This window comes from Elephas maximus, chromosome 14 (genome assembly GCF_024166365.1).
Source record: "Elephas maximus indicus isolate mEleMax1 chromosome 14, mEleMax1 primary haplotype, whole genome shotgun sequence".
Classification (NCBI taxonomy): domain Eukaryota; kingdom Metazoa; phylum Chordata; class Mammalia; order Proboscidea; family Elephantidae; genus Elephas; species Elephas maximus.
Window position 1 is genome coordinate 99154867 of NC_064832.1, and position 17607 is coordinate 99172473.

The 17607-nt window shown below is 45.0% G+C and overlaps 1 protein-coding gene across 1 annotated transcript in view; it reads right to left on the reverse strand.

Annotated features, from left to right (window-relative positions):
* LOC126058363 (serine/threonine-protein kinase DCLK1-like) overlaps nucleotides 1-17607 on the reverse strand; it is a 61143-nt gene continuing 43536 nt past the window's right edge. Inside the window, exon 3 of the mRNA XM_049853467.1 lies at nucleotides 1-17607. This exon is cut by the window's right edge and continues 23308 nt beyond it. The gene's annotated coding sequence lies outside the window, so the exon portion shown is untranslated.

The window sequence follows — 17607 nt, forward strand, 5'->3', positions numbered from 1 at the left end:
AGGACTGGAGAAAGTGCGGCCACTTCTTGGTCATTTCCTGCCAGCAACTCACCAAGAGCTAAGTGCTTCTCAGCTGCCAGGGAGGTCATCACTACATTCTGCCCCATTTTACAAACGGATCTGAGACTTGCCCAGGGACAACCTTCTGGATCCCATGCCCCGGGTCCCAAACTTTGGTAACCTACTGTGCAAACGTAAAGTATTATTTTCCAGCCTAATCAATCGCAGTTCCATCAACCCCTCCTTACGTAATTTGAACCCAGTAATTCTCACCAATCCACTTTCCCTCCTCTGGGTTCTTGCTGCTTTGCCAACATCCCGCTGGAAATGGGCCTCTGAGAGGATTCAGGAAGTGTTTACTAAGATGCTGTAAGATACCCAGGGGGCAGTCATGGTTCAGTGGTCGAATTCGCCTTCCATGTGGGAGACCTGGGTTCATTTCCCAGCCAAAGCACGTTATACACGGGCACCACCCGTCTGTCAGTGGAGCCTTGTGTGCTGCTGTGATGCTAAACAGGTTTCAGTGGAGCTTCCAGACTAAGAGGGGCTAGGAAGAAAGGCCTGGCGATCTTCTTCCAAAAATGAGCCAGTGGAAACCCTCTAGATCACAGAGGTCAGATCTGCGACAGTTGTGGAGACGGCGCATTTTGTTCTGTTGCACGGGGTTCGCCCTGAGTCAGGGGCTGACTTGACAGCGGCTAAAAACCACAAGCTGCACTGAAAAATCTTCAGGGTGTTTGGAGAGACGAGCTATGTGTTCACAAGGTGCCTGCTGTGAGTGGTAACACACCACAAATAGTAGGCAGAGTCTGACAGAAGGAAGCGCAAGGTTAGCTCGGCTCTGCTAGATTCTAAATGGCCTTGGTGTTGTCAGGAGCTGTTGAGTCCATTCCAACTCACAGCGACCCCGCGAGGCAGAGCAGAGCCACCCCACAGGGTTTCCAAGCTGTAATCTTTATGGGAACAGATTCTCTGGTTTTCTCCCATGGAGCTGCTGGGTCAGCTCAAACCGCCAACCTTCCAGTTAGCAGCTGAGCCTCAGCCGTAGGTGTGCCACCAGGGCTCCTACCCGGGCTCCTTAAAATGGCCTTATTCTATGCGAATTTGAAATACTGTGACATAAAACATTAGTCATTAAGTTGCACACAATTTTAAACATTGTGAATCATTTCCTAAGAGAAAAATTGTCTTGAATTTTGTGAATTTTGAAGTTTTAGCAGGTCTTCAGGAGACTTCCCTCACAGAAAATGTGATTCCTCCATACTGAGGAAAGGAGCCCTGGCTGTACAGTGGTTAAGCCCTTGGCTGCCAAACTGAAAGGTCGACAGGTTGAGCCCACCCAGTGGGTCCTTGGGAGAAAGACCTGGTGCTCTGCTCCTGTAAAGATTACAGCCCAGGAAACCCTATGGGGGAGTTCTGCTTTGTCCCATGGGGTCGCTGTGCGTCTGAATTGACATGACGGCACCCAGCAAGAACAAAGTGCCAGGTGGGGTCCCTGGGTGATGCAAATGTCAACCTTTGCACTTTTGGATGCTAACAGAAAGACTGGTGGATGGAACCCACCCAGGGGAGCTCTGCAGGAGAAAAGACCTGCCAAGCTGCTTCTGTAAAGACTGCGCCCAGCAAACCCTGTGGGGCAGCTCCGCTCTGGGAATCGGCCGGACGGCACCCAACAGCACCAACACCTCGCTAAGGGAAGGGCTGCTGGAGGAGAAGCTGCAGAGCGTGATGGACACGGACGAGCACTTACACAGGGGCTGTGGCCATCAAACCACATTCCACTTGTCAAAGAGAAAAAATAACAGCAGATATCCACTTTGATTTTAAGGTTTTCTTACCCACGAAACCAAACATTCACAGTAAAGAAATTCCTAACCAAATCTAATCCTGCCAGCTGCTTTTCTTTCACTTAAAACTGGTAATCTTTTCTTTCCAGCTGGAAGCCAGGTTTACTAAATCTGAATTTCAAAAGGTGTGTCTCAGGTGGGTGGAGGGGCAGAGACCACCTGTGACCTGATACCAGTTGATCTCAGTAAAGGGGGAGGGCTGGGTTCAGTCAGTCATGTTAAGATTAACTAACGGTTGATATTCTGTCCTTCTCCCTCATCTTCTCTTTGTAGCTAGCTTACTTTGAGCCATTTGCTTTTTCTTGGAATCAAAATGGTCTCCCTATATGCACATAGAATAACTGCTCAGAATAACCATGATGTTTCAATTAGAGTTTTGATTATTTTTAGCCCACTGAAGAGCCTGAGGAGAAAGGCCCCAGTTGCTACACGGCTAGAGATGAGGCCACATCAGGACACTTGTGGAAATGCTAGAATGTTACTCGGCAGCATCCCAATAGGTCCTTGAAACAGGCAATGGTAGGATGGCCATGTGAAAACGGAGGTAGAGGCAGCCACGCAAGACTAATATTTTTGGTGATGATGGAAATGCAGAGACATATGGGCATGGAGAGCTTAAGGCCTCAGCAGTCTAATGGGCACGACAGTAACAAAAGGAGACTAAGGGACAGAGAACTCTGACCCTTTGACTCTCGTTCCTGAAAATCACCCAAGCAATCAGGATGCCACTGTTTTCCAAAACAGCCAGACAAGTAGGAGTTATAGAGGCCCCACACCTGGGACCTAACTGTAGAAAGGGAGGGGCATGGTGCAGTCATGGGCATTCACTGACCAGACCCATCATAACTGCATCCAGGCCCAGTCACAGACATTCACTTACTGGGCCCATCATAACTGTATCGAGGCCCAGTCATGGATATTCACTGATTGGACGCGTCATAACTGTACCGAGACCTAGTCATGCATATGCATTGAGGCCCCAATGACTAGGGGACCTGGGACCTTGGAGCTTTCTCTTGGGGCTTCCTGGATGGGTGAGCACAGCCATGCATGAAGAAGGGGGCATGTCCCTGTGGATGAGAGAGGTCCCCTGCCAGGGCCTCCCCCAAACCTTGCCTGATGTCTCCCTTCATTTGTGTTCTTCTGGTTATAATGGGTGAGTGTAAGTATGTTGTTGTTAGATGCCATCCAGTTGACCCTATGTACAACAGAAGGAAACACTGCTTGGTCCCGCGCCATCCTCATAATAGCGTAACTATTAAAAAAAACAAACCCGTTGCCATCGAGTTGATTCCAACTCATAATGACCCTATAGGACAGTGCAGAACTGGCCCATATGGTTTCCAAAGAGCACCTGGTGGATTTGAACTGCCGACCTAGGCCACCAGGGTTTCCAGTGTAACTATACCAAAAGAAAAAAAACCAAACCCACTGCCGTCGAGTCGATTTCAACTCATAGCGACCCTATAAGACAAAGTAGAACTGCCCCATAGAGTTTCTAAGGAGCGCCTGGTGGATTTGAACTGCTGACCTTTTGGTTGGCAGCCGTAGCACTTAACCACTATGCAACCAGGGTTTCCAGTATAACTACAGGTAAGTATAAAACCAAACCAAACTCGCTGCCGTCAAGTCAACAAACAACACACCACAATACAACACAGGCGAGGGGTCTGTAGCAGCTGACACAGCCACAAAGTCAGTTAAAGCTGCAGCCTCATCAAAGGGGCAGGACTTGAAGAGAGATAGCTGGTCAACCAGGATCCTCAGAGGGAAAAAAAAAAAATAACTCTGCGGCTTTGGAAACACACCGAGTTGGGGTCCACCACCTGGTCACTGTGCTGGTCGACCCTGGTTCCGCAGCTGGGGCCCGAGAGTCCAAGGCTGATGGGATGTGTGGCCCTCCACCTATAAAAAACCTGTTACCGTAGAGTCGATCCCAACTCATACCAATGCCATGTGACAGAGCAGAAATGTCCCATAGGGTTTTCTAGGCTGCAATCTTTACTGGAGCAGGTCACCAGGTCTTTCTCCCATGGAGCTACTGTGTGGGTTCAAACTACGGACCTTTCAGTTAGCAGCTGAGCTCTTAACCACTGTGGAATCAGAGCTCCCTAAGTGTAAGTAACTGTCTCTGTGAATTGTTTGAGCCGTCGCAGAGGATTATTGAACCCACAGGGGCAATGAGCCAACAGGGGCAGGTAGGACAGAGTCAAGTTGTGTAGACCCAGCTCTGGGAGGCTAAGTGATAGGCAAAAGGCTGTGAGGGCAGCAGATGAAGAAGGACAGAGTCTTTCTAGCTCGTGACCTAGTCCCAGGAGACGAGAGAGAGAGAGAGAGAGGGAGAGAGAGGGGAAGAGGAATTGCTACGACAGTGGCTGCTGACGAGGGGTGGAGATGTGGGAAGGTGAAGTCTTGCCTTGCAGCTAGTGATCAAGGGGAGTCTGACCACCTCGTAGCCTCACAGTCCACACAGAGACACTTGAAGTTTAAAAGACGAGGGTACCCAGTACCAACATGACCATCAGGAATACTGTCTCCTAAGCAAGAAAAATGAACCACCCTCATTTTAAACAAATGCTTTCAAGTACTGAAAGAAGGCTCATCAACGGCTGGATATATACAAAAGGAAAGCCACCAGGAGGTCACCAAAAGCTTTTGATTTGGGATGTTTCACATAAAAGTAGTGCTGTTGTCTCTCGGCCGATGCTTGGAGAGCCAAACCTGTTTGGGAATTCTGAGTTTTTCAGAATTTAGGAAAATGCTACAGCATATACCACATTGCTCACACCTCCCTTTGGCCTCTGGGGCAGTGTCCCCTGATGAGCACAGCGAGAATTCTGCAGCCACATGTGTACACAGTCACGTTGTTGTTGGACGCCGTCAAGTCCATCCTGACTCATGGCAACGTGACTGCATAGAGTAGAACTGCCCCATGCAGCTTCCAAGACTGTAAATCTTTATGGAAGCAAACTGCCACATTTTTCTCCCACGGAGCTGCTGGTGGGTTCGAACCATCAACCTTTTGGTTGATTAGCAGCTGAGCACTTAACCATTGTGCCACCAGGGCTCCTTTGAGTTTCCCTTAGTGATCTAAAACTCAACTACTGGCTTGTGCAGGTGGTATTTCATACAGTAAGGAGGGCTGGTTAAGTGTTCACCTGCTAATTGAAAGCAGGAGTTGAAATCAACTCGATGGCACACGACGAAGACAAATTCCGTATGGCGCTTCAGTCTCTATCAGTCTTGGTCCAGAAACATTCTACAGACAATAAAGCAGCGTACTGATTCTCCTGTAATTTAAAGATGTAGCCTGATTGATCTGGGTGTTGCCTAACCGAGGACATTCATCTATAATACAACACAGTGGGAGGTTTCCACAGGACTTCTGTCTTCCTATCACTTCCATTTTTACCCTCTTTTTCTAAGGCAAAGAGTCCCTTTCCGTTGCTGAGAAGAAAGAATGCAGACTTTGAATCAGCGGTTCTCAAACAGGAAAAACTCTGTCCTGCAGGAGACATCTGGAAATGGCGGCAGTCGTTTTTGGTTGTCACAGCTGGGGGACACTGGATGCTACTGGCACCTAGTGGGTGGAGATCTTGGGTGCTGCTAAACATCCCACAGTACACAGGTCAGCTCCCCCCATGCCCCACACAACAAAGAATCATCCAGTCCAGACATTCTTTATGAATGAAACTAAACTCTTGTTAGGTTTAAAGAAGACTTCAGAGGATATTTTTGGTTTAAGGTTTAAAGATTATCTCAGGGCAATAGTTTTGGGGTTTATCCAGCCTCTCCATGGCTCCAGAAATTCTGGATTCCTTGAGGATTTTAAAAATATGTTCTATACTGCCCCCCTTTTGATTAGGATTCTTCTATAGAATCTTTGATCAAAACATTCAGTGATGGTTGCGGGGCACCATCTAGTTCTTCTGGTCTCAAGGCAAAGGATGCAGTTGTTCATGGAGACAATTAGCCACACCTTCCAAACCCTCCTCCTGTCCCTGACTCTCCTTCTTCCTCTGTTGCTCCAGGTGAACAGATACCAACTGCTGTACCTAGGGTGGCCTCTTTCAAGCTTTTAAGACCCAAGGCTCTACTCAAAGAACTAGGAGATAGAAATGAAGCACTGAACATAAAGAACTATCTACCTGGGATCAAACTGACTATAGCAACTTGGAAGGTTAGACGGGGGCTCTGGGGGTGGTGAGTTTACGTTAACGAGGGAGGAACAATTCAGAGAAGGGGGGTGAGGATGGTCTCCTAACTCGAGTAATGTAACCTGTGTCACTGAATTCTACATGCAGAAATTGTTAAATTGCTGTGTGTTCTGTTGTGTATATTTTCAACAACAACAATTTAAATAAATTACTTAAAAAAAAAAAGAATTATCCAGCCCAAAATGTCAATAGTACCAAGTTTGAGAAAACTTGCTTTAGATAATTATGGAGTTAACTGTATAGTAGAAGCTCTGCAGCATTCATATCATAAATAAGCATTTCAATGCATATGAAAATTTGCTGTAATGTTAGAGTGAAAACAACATTAAGAGAAAAAATCAGACCTGAATAATTAGTAACATAATGAAGCAAAGAACTCAGTCTGACTCAAGCATCTTTTTCCCCCGAATTACTCCTTTTCCTAACCACTCATTAACACAGTCTAAAATCATAAAGCCTTACAAAAATAATGTGAACTTTGAAGTCACAAACTCATTAATTAGTGCATTATTAAATAACTTTTTGGCCAGATTATCAAAAGGGCCAATGAAGCAGGAAAAAAATCACCCCCAGTCACATGTTTAAAAAGAAAAAAAAAATTAAGTATGCTGAAATCTACTTAAGAAAACCACCCACAGTTCAAAAGATTTTTTATAGAGAGAGCTAATTATTGGCTTTGAAATGCATATATCAACAGTACCAGTTTAAGTCACGTCCTGAAAATGTGGCCTCAAAACACAGGTACTCACTTCACAGAAATGGCGTTCCACAGACGTTCCATTGCTCTGAGATTCCAGCCTGTGTGTGAGAAACACTCTGACCACCACCTCTCTCCAGCCCTCAGAGAACAGGCACACAACACACAACCAAAACCAAACCTTTGCTGTCGAGTCGATTCCTCCTCATAGGAACCCTATAATACACAACGGGACCAATAAGCAACAACACGATAAATGGAGAAAAGAGCAGAGTTTTCAAGCATTTCACTTTACGTGGATCCATGGAAGCAGCAGTCAAGAAATCAAACTATGTATTGCATTGGGAAAATCTGCTGCAAAACCAAACCAAACCCAAAAAAAAGCCAAACCTGTTGCCGTCGAGTGGATTCCGACTCATAGCAACCCTATACTGACCTCCTGTGAGGTGTTAAAAAGCAAAGGTGTCATCTTGAAGACCAAGGTGCATGCGGAAACCCTGGTGGTGTAGTGGTTAAGAGTTCGGCTGCTAACCAAAAGGTCAGCAGTTCAAATCTACCAGGTGCTCCTTGGAAACCCTATGGGACAGTTCTACTCTACCCTATAGGGTCACTGTGAGTCGGAATCCACTCGATAGCAATGAGTTTTAATAGGCATATGCATGCGAAAGCTGGACAACGAATAAGGAAGACAGAAGAACTGAAGCCTTTGAATTGTGGTGTTGATGAAGAATACTGAATACACCATGGACTGCCAGGAGAACGAACAAATCTGTCTTGGAAGAAGTGCAGCAAGAGTGCTCCTCGGAAGCGATGATGGTGAGGCTTGGTCTCGTGCACTTTGGACACGTTAGCAGGAGGGACAAATCCCTGGTAAAGGACATCATGCTTGACAGAGTAGATGGTCAGCAAAAAAGAGCAAGATCCTAAAAGAGACGGATTAACACACTGGCTGCAACAATGGGCTCAAACCCAGCAATGATTATGAGGATGGCACAGGGTCGCTACGAGTCAGAACTGACTTCACGGCACCTAACAACAACGTAGGGCAGGGTAGAACTGCCCCACAGGGTTTCCTAAGCTGTAATCTTTATAGAAGCAGATCGACAGGTCTTTGTCCTGCAGAGCTGCTGGTCAGCTGAGCACTTAACCACTGCACCACCAGGGCTCCCACAGGCACACAAAGATCTCACAACTCACAAGGGCCTCTATCAAGTCTCAGCTTCCATGTGCTTCCTCACTTCTTTCAGAAGAAATAACATTTATTCACCTTAAGTAGGTTGCCAGGTCTTTTCTCCTGCAGAGGGGCTGGTGGGTTCAAACCGCCAGCATCAAGGTTGGCAGCCAAACGTGTAACCACTGCACCACCAGGGCTCCTGATCCTGAGGGTTGGCAAATGAAACTATAATTGGGGCCAAACAAGAATGCTACAGTCATCCAGCGCATCCTTCTCTCCCAGGTGACGATGAGGTGGAAGCACTGCCTTGAGGTTGCAGGCCCGAAACCACAGCTAGCTGCCTGGGCCAAGCCCAGTACCCACTACGCTAAGAACGCTTTTAGGGCCATATTGCTGATGCTGGATAACTCTCAAGTGCACCTCAAACCCAAGCCAAACCGATACCCAAAACCCAGAAACTTCTTAATCGAGAAGCAAAAAATTATTCACTAAGGTTTAAACAAACAAAAATCGTTAAAAAGTGCAAAGACTCCAAAAGTGTATCGCTGACTACTTGGGAAACACGTAAGAGAACGGTTAAGCCTCATGGTAAACGCAGAAGCTTTCTGCCCTCGTTGAAGAGCGAGCTGAGCACTCCTACGACCCAGGGACACCAGCGAGAGGCACTCTGAGCTCTGCAGACCCACTTCACGAATGCCTGTTCCCAGGCAAGAGCCCTGCAGTGATTTCCAGAACACCTACATCTGGACAGCCAACGCCTACTTCCTCTGCCTCAGAGAATATGAGCAAAACAAAGAAACACTTCTCACACCTAAAACCGTTGCTTCGTTAGCAAGGATCCCAAAGGAATCCAAACTTTTCTTGGCATCCTTCAGTGTTTATGGTGAAAATACCTCACCGGAATGAGTAAGTGAATCCTGCCTACCTCCCAGGGTGACTGTTAGTATCAAAAAATATATGAAAGGTCCTTGGAAGTAGTAAAGAAGGACATGTATGGATATAGAGTGATACTCTTATATTCCCCTCCCTTAACTCGAAGTTTTCAGTATTTATGTCGTTTGCTTCCTAAGGAAATTGAGACTTTTTTGAGAGGGTCTACAAGCTGTGAAGCTTTCTTCTGGGCATCGGCAGCCTTACTGCTAATTCAGAAAAAGGGTCAGGGGTCTGTGTCCTTATGTTCCCACCATCATCTATGTTAACTGTATCAGTAAACACCTGAACATTGTTCCTGGTGTGAGTACTGGAGTAAATATCTGGGACATTCTTGACTATATATGATTTAATAAGATACAGAAATTTTCATTTTTTATAATTTACTATTAGGAACCCTATAGTAATATTTCACCTGAAGTGACATTTTAATTTGCTCTGGTGAACACTAACTGCTAGGTCTAAAAATTATGTCAGAATACAACATAGCAACAGTTCAACTATCTTAAATCTTTTCTGGAACATAGATACACTTTTTTTTTTTTTTTAATCATGAGCTAGGGTTGTAGTCAACCTATCTTTTAAAAAGCTCTTTAAATAAATGATTTAGATATTTTGAACTATTACAAAAAAAAGAGAGCTACAGCCTGTCATTAGACACGGAAAGCTCTCTAGAAGGAAGATTTGAAAAAGGCAAGTAGAAGGCAGAAAGGAATCGTTTGGCATTTCCAGAGTGCCATGGTACCAACTCCCGAGCTGGTCTTCATTCTTGGACTCCCAGTTTCTTCCAGCTTTGGCAACTTGGAATAGACAGATACGGACCCAAAACAGAATATTTCATTTGCATATTGTTTATTTACAATCATTGTTGTTGGGTGCGGTCGAGTCAATTCTGACTCATGGCGACCCCATAGGGTTTCCTAGGCTGTAATCTTTATGGGAGCAGATCACCAAGACTTCTCTTCCACAGAGCAGCTGGATGGATTTGAATCACCAACATTTCGGTTAGCAGCTAAGTGCTTAACCATCGAACCACCAGACCTTCTTCCATTTTCAATTAAAAAAAAAATTAGTCAACAGTTACTACATCAATTTCGTAAAGAAACCTTTAAAGCAAAATCTCTACACACATCAAATCCTGTAGCACTGTGCACAGGGTTGGACACTTTGAATTTAACTTTGTATTAACTGGCATTAGAGGTAAGACAAGCATCCTTCATCAGCTACAGTTAGATCCCTTTCTCCCACGTTTTCTTCCTTCCCTCTCAACTCAGTGGCACCATCTCTGTCTACCCATCTGACACCACGTTTGTTGGTTATTACTATTATTTACTTAGTTCCTACAACAAACCAAGTTAATGTCGGGAGAGGTTTTTGCGACCTAAAGCAAGGTCTGCACTAGCTCTCTGGGGTCTGCTTCTGCTGTCCCTGGGAATCCTGGGATCCAGAACACCTCAGCTGAACTCAGGTGTTGGGACAAAGCACACGGGCAGGGAATGAGTCCCAAGGGTCGTCTGCATAAGACAACGTGATGCCTTCTACTTCAGCCGGAACTAAAAGGTTTCCTGGAAGGCGTCAAAGCACTCTAAGTGACATCAGCTACTTGCAGGTCTGTAAACTAGGGTACAAGTTTACAAAAACTTGAACACTGATCTTGCAGTGTGTTGTTGTTGGGTGCTGTCAAGTCCATTCTGACTCACAGTTACCCCATATGACAAAGCAGAACTTCCCTAGAGGGTTTCCTAGGCTGTTATCTTTACGGGAGCAGATCACCAGGTCTTTTGATGAGCTGCGGGAAGGATTTGAACCTCCACCCTTTCAGTTAGCAGCCGTGCGCTTAGCCCTTGCGTCACACCAGGGCTCCCCTAGGACACTGAAGGACAGCAATTATTATTCCATCCTGCCAGGAACGTTAAATGTTTTTCCTCTTTGTTGCTCAAGTCCGGAATTAATTCAGAAGTACGAAATGTGCACAGATAATAAGTGCTTCACTCTGTAAAAAACGGCTGAATCATTTTCTCTGCATTTATAAAAGCTCAGTGAGACCCACAGAGCTGGCGAGGATGGCGGCCCAGGTGATGGGTAAAGAACCGTGAACTTAGCAAATCCGTGCTCTGCTTTCCCGTTATATGAATGGTTTTCCCTGTAAATGCACACAGAAAATAAGGTCGACACCTAAAAGCTGATACGACGTTTATTACAACAATTTTTTAAAAAGTGGACGTGGCAGAAGGCAGATGAGTGGCTGCCTGGCTGGGGGCAGGAGTACGGACTGACAGCCAGTGGGCACCAGGGTACTTTTTGGAGTTAACGGAAACGTTCGCAAACCAGATAGTAGTGATGGCTGTACAACTCTGTGCTCTTATTAAAATCCCTGAAGAGTGTACTTAGAATGGGTCATTTTATGGGACGCAAATTATGCCAAAGGTTAAGAACTCAGCTGCTAACCAAAAGGCTGGCAGTTTGAACCCACCCAGCAGCTCTGCAGGAGAAGGATCTGGGGGTCTGCTCTGGTAAAGATGACAGTCAAAAAAACTACGGGACAGCTCTCCTCTGTCACATGCCGTCACTGGGGGTCAGAATCAACTCAAAGGCATACGACATCAAATTATGCCTCAGTAAAACTGAAGACATTTTGTTTTTAATTTTAACGTTAAACGTTTCACAAACGTGAAAATGTAGTAGTCTCCTTTTATAAGACAGTCCCATTTCTAGGTGACGAGTTACCTGAAGAATGCTCTTTTTCCACTTTCGGGAATAAAAATGCTTTATGGCCATTTTTTAAAAACATTTTTAGGTGTCTTTTAATTACCGAAATTTGTCATTTTATAATCACTGACATTCTAAAAAGCAACGAAAATAGCAAAAAACACATAGAAAAATTGAAACAAGGCATTCCTACAGCTTTCTCAACACTCACGCTCTTGTGGCAACCCAGGCACGCTTCTTCACAGGGTGGTACACTTAGTTACTCTGACGAGTACAGGCAGATCACCGGCACTTAAGGAGCCCTGGTGGCGCGGTGGTAAAGAGCTCAGCCGCCAACCAGAAGGTCAGCGGTTCAAACTCACCAGCCGCTCCTTGGAAATCCTACAGGGTGGCCGTACTCTGTCCAGTAGGGTCGCTATCAGTCAAAACTGACTCAACAGCGACTGTTTTTTTTTTTTTGGTGGCGCACTCCGCTGCTAACCAAAAGGTTGGCGGTTCGAATCCACCCAGAGGCTCCATGGGAGAAAGACTTGGTGATCTGTTCCAGTAAAGATTACAGCCTAGGAGACCCTATGAGGCAGTTCTACTCTGTCAAATAGGGTCATTATGAGTCAAAAATTAACTTGACAGCACCTAAAAACAACAGCACCAGGAACTGGTAATTACAGAGAGAGTATTTTTAAATTCTAGTGAGTTGGAATCGACTCAAAGGCAATGGGTTTTGGTTTAAGTAGGCAAAGTAGATAAAGCATAGCAATGAATTGTGAGAATTCTTAGAACAAAAATACGGTGCATGAATTTTATATACTTAATACATTTTGAAAACGCCATGTAAAGTAAGACAGTACGGTTAAGAACGACAACCTGTCGCCACCACTTACAAAACACTCGGGCCGGTTACTTCCTTTGTTTCTTAGCCTGTAAAATGGGGAGAACAGTAGCATCTACCACAAAATACTGAGGAAATGGTAGACATAAAGTACTTAGTTACTGCCTGGGGGAAGGTAAGCATCCAATAAATCCTAGCTGCTGTCCTTACAGATGCTACCATCCCCGGGGGCAACACACAGAAAGTTCATTCCCTTCTCAACAAGGCCTCCCACGCCGACCACCTCCAATCCTTCACCTTCCTGGAAACCCAATGACTCAGCACTGTTCAACAGCTCCAGCTGCTGAGACAGAAAATATCTTCCAACTTCTGGTTCATTACACCATGTGTTAGCATTCATTTTCCAGCACAGAGCTGGCGCTGCATCCCAGAGCTGGTCTGACATACTTTCTTCAGCTGGCGTTAAACCAAATTACATAGCAAATAAGACAGAGGAAAAGTACGACCAACAGACTCCATTTCCAGTGGGGTAATTTAAAGAAGCCCTGGTGGCCCAATGGTTAAGCACTTGGCTGCTAAAGGAAAGGTCAAGATTCAAATCCACCCAAGGGCGTCACCGGAGAAAGACCTGGAGATCTGCTCCTGTGAAGGTCACGGCTAGGAAACGGTATGGTGCAGTTCTGCTCGGTCATACGGGGTCGCTGTGAGTCAGAATTGACTCGACAGCACCCAACAACAGCTTACAGCAACATCCTTCCAGACGAGAGAAGTATCAGAGATGCCTGGAGGAGCCTGAGCTGCTGTTAAGCGTGACGGGAAAATTGGGGAACAGAGAGTGGTGATGGGCGAACATTGTGATGAACATAATGTCACTGAACTGTACACGTAAAGTCTGTTGAAATGACAGGTGTTTTTGTTACATATATATTTATCATAATAAAAGAAAAAAGATGCATAATAATTTCAATAGAGTGAGGTCTACTTTTTTCCCTTCAAAAAATGTAATTTTACCCCCTCGGAAACAGAATAGCTAGTGGTGCTGATCGTCAAAACGCACCATTTCCTCACCCCTAGGTGTTTTGTAAGGTGCTCTGGAGGCACAATGGTTAGGTGCCCGGCTGCTAACAGAGAGGTCTGCCATCTGAACCCACCCAGCGGCTCCTCAGGAGAAGGACCTGGCGAGCCGCTCCCGTAAAGATTACAGCCTAGGAAACCCCAGGGGCAGTTCCACTCTGACACATGGGGTCGCCGTGAGTCAGAATTCACGCGACCACACCCAACAACAACATTAACGAAGCACTCTTGTGACACTAAGTGCGTGTACATGTGTGTAAAAATTCCCAAAGTCAAGTTTCCATACTATTTTATAATATTGTAAAATCTTGAAAATAATTTTTCTTTCACTATGACTAATGTGTGAAAATGAATGGCAATTTTGCTTATCTGATTGCCAACACACCTCACTGGGAAAGTGCAGGCTAGTAAAATGGATAACTAGTACATTTACTCAGTGTTTCTTTTCGAGGCTTCTAAACTATGTCACAAGCTTTGAGCACAAGGACGAATTTAAACGTCAGTGGTTCACTAGCACACTGCTATACAAAAGTTGGCTTTTAATATTATACTTACTCCTCACTTATCGACTATCTTGTTACCTGACATTTCTTATTTACGACAGTAATAAAAAACCTACTCTCTGACAATTTTGCACATTAACGAAGTACGTCTGGCAGTAACAAACACCCAGGTATGAGGCAAGAGTAAAGATGGCCGTGATGATTAAGGTTATGTGTCAACTTGGCTGGGCCATGATTCTCAGTGGTTTAGCAGTTAGGTAATGATGTAGTCATGCTCCATTTTGTGATCTGATATGGTCATCCTCCACTTTCCCGTCACACCAGTTTTCACATAACACCTGGTCTTTGGAGCCTAACCACATGGGTAAGTGAGGAGTGGGTGTATTCTGTTTCCAAATGCCTTGGGAGTGTTATTAAAGCAGAACATGTCTTTCACCTACTTAAATTACAAAGGCAATGTTGCTTAAAAGTGTTACGACATTCACGTTTCCAAGCAACATAAGAATATCCTCTGTATTACTTCTCCAGACAGAATAATGGTGCAGTGGTTAAGCACTCAGCTTCTACCTGAAAGGTTGGTGGTTTGAACCCACCTGGTGATCTGCTCCTGTAAAGATTACAGCTTAGGAAACCCTATGGGGCAGTTCTCCCGTCACATGGGGTCATTATGAGTCGGAATCAACTCAGCGGCACCCAACAACAATATAGAATAATGCTAACTGTATCAATCATATCTTACTTACACAAACACACAAACGTAAAAATGTGAGTTTTGTCAGCAGCGTGCCCAGTGACTCCTAAAAAGGACTTTTCTCCTCATAAGTCCATTGCAAGGAATTCTTCCAAGTCTCCCCACTACGTACTGAACGAGAGCTGACGTGTCCCCAAATACGTACTGAACGAGAACTGATACCTCCCCAACACCCTGTACAGTGCCTGGCAGACTCCATGCTCAGTAAGTTATCTGCTGATCCAACAGTCTCTGACAGCACTCACGTTCTCAATATTAAAAGCCACCTAAGACTTCAAAGCATGGCCAGCCCACATGATACTCTTGATCCAATTTGGCAAAGTCCAAGGCTACTCTGGAGGAGCCCCAGTGGCGTAGTGGTTAAGCGCTCAGCTGTCACCTGAAGGGTTGAACATTTCAAACCCACCAGCCACTCTGCGGGGGAAAAGGTGTGGCAGTCTGCTTCCGTGAAGATTCCCGTTGCTGTTCGTCGATTCTAACTCACAGTGACCCTACAGTACAGAGTAGAGCTGTCCCGTAGTGTTTCCAAGGCTGTAATCGTTACAGAAGGAGACTGCCACATCTTTCTCCTGCACAGCAACTGGTGGGATCAGGCCTCCAACCTTTCAGCTAGCAGCTGAGTGCTTAACCACTGTACCACCAGGTTCCCTCCATAAAGATTACAGCCTTAGAAACCCTGTGGGGCAGTTCTACTCTGTCTTGTAGAGTTGCTATGAGTTGGCATCGACTTGAAAGCAATGGATTTTTTGTTTGTTTTTAAGACTACGCTGTAAGGAGATTATTTATCTAACAGACTCTGTAAAAAGTCTTTGTTTTTATGACCACTATCAATACCTGGCACTTTCTGCACCATAAAATAATGTGTGGGGTTAGATTTCCTCCATCCGAGTATATCCCAGAGGCATCCTTACGTGATCTTCTGGGATGCTCTCTTTTCCTATAAGAAGAACAACTTCTGAGAACTGCAATACGAGTTTAATAAATAAGTGCCTTTTTGCCTTTTTTTTTAAATACCCAATGGCTAAGCCCACCCATTTGACACGGAATATAAATCAAGGAGAAAAGGCATTTTTGCTATTAAAGAAAATGGAGACGTTACGAAGACATAAAAACACCAACATGCCACTGTTATTCTTTCCACAAGACACCAACCCCAGAAATAGTTTGAGAAAAACGTGAGTCACTGTGTTCAGCCCAGTCGGCCTTCTACTGGTTCTCCTTATAAAGACCCTACTTATCTCTCTAGGGCTTTTTTTTTTTTTTCTCTTTAATTTGAAGATATAGCCTCAGAGACAGAGTTGACCATCCACACAAAAGAGTCTCTGTTGATGGGGTCGCAGGGCATCGAACAGCTGTTTGCAAAGCTATGCCTGCCCTACGTAACACGGAGCCAGGGCCACCCATTAGCTGAATTAGGGAGGATACACCTCCTCAAAGAAGCCCTGGCAGTTAAGCAGTCAGCTGCTAACCAAGAGGTTGGTGGTTCAAACACACCCCGCGGCTCCACGGGACAAAGACCTGGTGTTCTGCTCCCATAAAGATTATAGCCTAGAAAATCCTAGGAGGCAGTCCTATTCCATCACATGGGGTCACTACGAGTCAAAACTGACTCCACAGCACTCAACAACAACATGTCTCTCTTCAGTCTCTTAGCCTCCCAGTCTGCATCATAAGAAACGCGAACCAATCCTGGCACCGGGTGAGGACTTTCCGCCAGCAAACCCTATCCACTGCTATTCTCCACATCCGAGTCTGTGACACCTAAGACTCCTGGCCACTAATTCCAAGGTATGTTAGCTGGAAGTTATTTTCTAAAGTTACTCCTCAATTTTCTGCACACATAATAAACTCTCCCCATGTTCTCCTGGACGTCTTCCATGTTGAGAATTTTCTCATGGATAAGGACTCCGCCTGACAGCAGCTGAAGCTCTGAAATAAGCCCTCAGCAGCAGTTTTAGTTATTTCCAATCATTTCCATGGAAGATATCCAGAAGAACCATGAGAAGAACATTAACTGTGGTGGGTGTACCCAGAAGAGCAGAGTTCTTCATCCTACTTTGGTGAGTAGTGCCTGGGGCCTTAAAGCTTTCCAGCAGCCATCTAAAATACAGCAACTGGTCTCTAACTGACCAGAATAAAAAAGAAAGAAGGGAACCAAAGATTCAGAGAAGAAACTAGTCTACAACACTAACGGTCTGCACAAACCACAGCCTCACCTACCCTGAGACCAAAAGAGCTAGATGGTACCTGGCTACCACTACCCACCATTCTGATCAGGGTCAGGATAGATGGATCCTGATACAATGGAAGAAAAATGTAGAACAGAACTAACATTCTTAGAAAGTCCAGACTTCCTGGACCGGTTGAGACTAGAGGACTCCCTGAGACTACTGCTTGAGACACTGTTCATACTTTGAACCAAGAATATTCCCTGAGGTCACTTTTTAGCTAAAAAAGAGACTGACTCATATCATAAAATGAAGAATATCAGCCGTGAGTACTATGCTCCTTTAAAAAAAAAAAAAAGAAAAACTACAAGAGACCAAATGGTCAGCATTTACTCTAAAGCAGAAAGAGAAGGCAAGGAGACGAGGAAGCTAGATTACTAAAAACGGGACAACCAGAGTGGAAATAATGAGAATGCTGACACACTTTGGAAAATGTAACCAATGTCAATGAACAATTTGTGTAGAAAATTGTTAAATGGGAACCTAATTTGCTGTGTAAACTTTTACCAAAAACACAATAAAGTATCATTTTGAAAAAAACTTTTTTTTTAATTGAACAAAAAGAAGAGCAGACAGGTAACTTCTAAACGTGTGCACAGGGCCTTGGTAACAGCTACGCCTATGAACCTCTTCACCAATATCAGCACC